We start from the raw sequence: 5,117 nt of genomic DNA, 5'->3' as shown, positions 1-5,117 counted from the left end.
GTTTTCATTTTTTTTTAAATCCCAAGTCGACCCGTTTTCAAAATTGAGTATCCAAAATGTTCAAGCTTGGGACTCCCTGGGGAATTAAATAAGAGAGTCAGCCACGAGTTGATTGCTTTTTGTCTTTGTCAAATTGAAAACTTGTTTTTGCCTTTATTTTTGCTTTTATATTTGTTTTAATTCTGCTTTGTTTAATTTAGTTATATTCGCACATTCCATTGCATGACCGTTGGTCACACCTTTTAAGTGGGAGTGAGAAACTACGCCTTCGTGAGTTTCACCTCCGCATGGGATAGTGAATTGCTTCGGGATCATCCGTACCTATGTCTTCGTGAGATCTTCATCTCCGCATGGCCATAGGGAAATGTATTCCCCTGAACTGAATCGGTCCATTGATAGCTGAGCCATTAGAACACCGAGATAGAGTATTTCAGACCTGTGCTACGATAATGCTTATTTATTATTGTTTATTTAATTAATCTAATTTGTTTTTTGATTGCATGCATTTTCATTTCAAAAGAGTGTCGATTCAGTTCAGTATAGATAGAAAGCTTATCATGGAAAAGAGGTTTCTGATAAAGTAGAAGACAATGCAGCTGTACGATTATGGGCTGAGACGATGTGGAGAGAAAGGCGATAGTCTTGCAGAAGGGTACGTATCAGAGTTATGGGACTTCACCCGTATCAGCGTAGTCCAAAATGATCTGCGAGAATGAAGAAATATGGATCAATGGGACGACGGGACCAAGCAATGTTTTACTGTGATTACGGGACTTACCTCACCTACTTGGTGTCAAAGTGGACAAGCATTTATTCCGAGCCTAGCCCAGTTTGGAATCCTGCTTACAGTTGTTTCACTTTTGGAAAAGTGGACTTGGTGCCACCGTGGAAGAATATACGACCTTGCTTCGGTGTCCAAAGATTCAAATTGACAAAGCCTATTCTAGAGCTGCTAGTGTCCGACATTATTAAAAAAATTGATGAGCATTACAGGATGAGCGAACAGTGGTCGCTGGAAAGGAGACAGTAAATGCGTTCCTGGAAAGCTTGCGAATTTATATTAGCACACCCTGATGTGAAGAAAAGAGTGGATGTCTTCGCTCTAGTATCTATGGTTTGGTAATTTTCCCTAGAGCTTTAGGGCACGTAGATGAGGCCGTCTCTGATTTGTTCGATCGGCTTAGTAAGGAGTCACGCCCATCCCGGCAATCTTAGCAGAAACCTTCAGATCTCTAAGCGCATGTCGAAGAGCAGGGGAGGGAAGGTTCATCGGATGCGCACAGCTACTATTGGTGTGGTTCCATAGTCACTTTGGAAGGTGGAAAATGTCTCTTATCGAGTCTTCTCAGAAGGTTATTCCCCGTTGAAGGAACAAGTTGCTACACCAGACGAGACGACATCACGGAAGAGAATGGATGACGATTCTCCAAAATCTTCAGGAGGATGACGTTGAATGGAAAGCTCCTTGGATGGTACCCGACGAGATCCTGTATCGATGTGGTGATTTCGACTGGGTCCCTTTACTCGGAATTTGGGGAGCTATCGGTTATGCCCCTTTACTCGTATTAAGACAATATAGATCGAGACAGTTCATCCAGCAACACAAGGGTTGGCTCAATGTGAGTTTTCTTATAAGGATGAAAACTACAAGAGAAAAACTCGAGAAATATCTAACGCTTGGAAACAGGTTCACCGAATGAAAAGATTTACCATAGGAGCGATGGCAACTTCAGAATATTATGGGTGGTGGAGTAAAAGAGTCAATGACAACATCCCTAAGCCGAGGGAAGATTGCGTTCAGTCTATAGAAGAGCATCTACAAGTAGTTCCGTCAGAATTAGAGATCATCAAACGAGACTTTGAGAAAAGAAATTCTGAGTTGGGAAAGAGGATAGAACAGTTAGAAGAAGAAAGAGTGCATTTGGGATTAGACATCGATATCCACAAGCTAGAAGCCGAGAAATTAAGGAAGGGAAAGAACAAAGCTGAAGAGGATTTGGATAGTCTAAAAACAGATTACAAGAAGCTGCGATTGTCGATGAGAACTGTCGGTCTGGGCAAAACGTCAGAGCAGTGGCGACAAGAGATCAATGAGGAAAAGAATAGGGCCGATCGGTGGGAAAAGAAATTTCAAGATGCTCGAGCTCGAGAAAACGCTTTGGAAAGGAGTTTGTTAGAGTGCCGAAATGAGAAGGCAGGATTAAAGGCCAAGGTGACAGAGCTAGAAAAGTCACTTCACTCGTACCGTAGTCGCAACTCCATGATCGAATTAAGAGCAAGCTTAAATAAGATCGAAGAACTGAAGGAAAAGGTAGAGGAGCTTGAGGACGCATTACACAATTCTGAGCTACGAATGGAGCTTCTTGAGAGGAGTAATGATCAATGGCAAGAGCAATTCCATCATTCTCAAAGGCAGATTAGAGACAGAGATTACGTTATGGGCGAAGCTGTGACTCAAGTGCGGGAAGTGGCTGATCATCTGCAAACATTAGCAGTTCAGGCCGATGTATTGAGTTTAAAATATGAGTCAGAATCAAGCCGAGGTCGAGATTTAGCTTGGCTTCTTAGGAAGGTTAAGGCCTTGGGTATAAAGGTGAAGCCGTATATGTAATTTATTTTATGTAAGGAAATTTGCTTTCTAGTTGAGTTTTCTAATGAAATTGAATTCGAATCAATGCCTCTTTTTGCATTCATCTCATACATTTGCATTACATCATATGCAGTAAGTTTCATAAAATGACCCTAATAAAATTAAATTATGACAGTTACCCTGGAAACCAACAAAAATCTAATCAAATATCACTACGGTACTCGTCGCCAAACAAAAGTAATGGATCAAAGGTTGGAAAATTGGAACAGTTACAACGAGAGATGCAAGATCAGATGCATGAACGACTGGAAAAATCCAGCAGGACATGTTAGAATCCCAGAACACTGTGATGAACCAATTAAAGCAGTTATTGGCTGGAGGGAATAACAAAGGAAAAGACCCCGTAGTTGATGCTGGGGAGGATCACGATGACCCTGTTTATCCTCCAGGTTTCACCCCAACTAACATCCAAGCACAACCAGAGGTGTACCCACAGAGGGTACCGGTTACCATTAGACCTCAATATCTGGCTAGTGCCTCGGTACCAGTGCATTTTCAAATGGGCTCGGGTTCTAATCCCGGGGATAATCCCACTAATCCTGTGGTCTCGGACCTCGATGACGTGGTAAAAACAGAAAAAACAAGAATGAACCTGCCAAAACAGCTGGAGGACCGATGTAGATGGTTAGAGGAAAAATTTAGAGTCATGGAGAACATCGACTATCATCGCGGGGTTGACGCCAAGGATCTGAGTTTGGTCCCTGATTTAGTACTCCCACCTAAGTTCAAAATGCCGGAATTCGAAAAATATAAGGGACTAGTTGTCCTGAAGCTCATATAACTATGTTCTGTCGAAGAATGACAGGATACGTCAACAATGATCAGCTGTTAATCCACTGCTTCCAGGACAGTTTGATCGGATCTGCAGCCAAATGGTACAACCAACTGAGTCGTGCTAAAGTTAGTTCATGGAGAGACTTGGCGCAAGCTTTTATGAAGCAATACAGTCATGTAACGGATATAACACCCGATCGAATTACGTTAAAAACATGGAGAAAAAGCCTAGCGAGAATTTCAGGCAGTACGCCCAACATGGAGAGAAGTGGCAACACAAGTCCAGCCGCCCCTTTTGGAAAAAGAGGTCACCATGTTGTTTATCAACACTTTGAAAGCCCCGTTCATCAACCACATGTTGGGGAGTGCTACCAAGAGCTTCTCGGATATGGTAATGTCCGGTGAAATGATTGAGAATGCGGTAAGGAGCGGTAAGATTGACACGGGGGAAAACTTCAAAAGACCAGCCCCAAGGAAAAAAGAGGGCGAAGTAAACAACGTAAGCACATATAGCAAGAGCCATTCAAAACCGATTACTGTTGGCCCTCCAAAAATGATAACCACTAGTCACCAAGCCCCCTCGAGGCAGGAACCCAACACAAGGCCCAACACAAGGACTAACACAGAGAGACTTTAGTTCACGCCCATTCCAATAACATACGGGGAACTGTATCAGAAGTTATTTGATGCACACATAGTATCTCCATTTTATCTCGAGCCCATGCAACCTCCATATCCCAAATGGTATGACACGAATGCCCAATGTGAATACCATGCAGGGATACCAGGACACTCAATTGAGAACTGTACTGGGTTTAAAAAGGCGGTGGAAAGGTTCATTAAGATGGGGATTGTGAAGTTTGACGACCCATTAGGACCCAACGTAGCAGCGAATCCGTTACCCAACCATGCTGATAAAGGGGTAAACGCAATAATCGAAGGTGAGAAAAAGAGAATCAAAACCGACATTGCAGAGATAAAAACCCCATTGAGTTGGGTCTGGAGACAAATGATAGAAGGAGGTCTCATCAAACAAGATTCAAAAGAAAGGCCCGAAGGAACGAAGACGTACTGCGAGTTTCATGCTGAAGAAGACCATGACATTCGAAACTGCACTGAATTCAAGGCCATGGTGCAAAATCTGATGGACAACAAAGAGCTAGAATTTTATGAAGAGATCAAAGGACTTGAAAATGGAGAAGTTTATGCCTCGGAGGAGGGGCCTACGGGAAAGGCCCCAAATCACCCAGTGGTGATTATTTCAAGGCCAACGAGTACAGGATCTGGAATACAACTGGCGCCAAGGGTCATAATCCAAAAACCTGTAGCCTTTCCTTACAAGGATAGCAAAAAGGTTCCTTGGAATTACGACTGCAATGTGATGATCACGGGAGAGGAGAACCCGATAAATACTTCAGAAGAGGCTAATGACGAAGGTTTCTATACGCGTAATGGAAAACGTTACGACCTGGGAAATACAAAAAGGGAACTTATAAAAGGAAAAGCCTTGGCGGTTGAACAAAATAAAACGAAGACGACAGGAATTGAACCGCAAATTAACACACCGGTGACTGAAAATGAGGCTAGAGAATTCCTAAAATTCTTGAAGCATAGCGAGTATAGCGTGGTGGAACAATTGCATAAGCAACCCGCTCGCATCTCAGTGCTCGAGTTACTTCTAAGTTCAGAGATA

Source organism: Gossypium hirsutum, chromosome D07, assembly GCF_007990345.1.
Source record: "Gossypium hirsutum isolate 1008001.06 chromosome D07, Gossypium_hirsutum_v2.1, whole genome shotgun sequence".
Lineage (NCBI taxonomy): Eukaryota > Viridiplantae > Streptophyta > Magnoliopsida > Malvales > Malvaceae > Gossypium > Gossypium hirsutum.
This window is presented reverse-complemented; position numbering follows the sequence as displayed.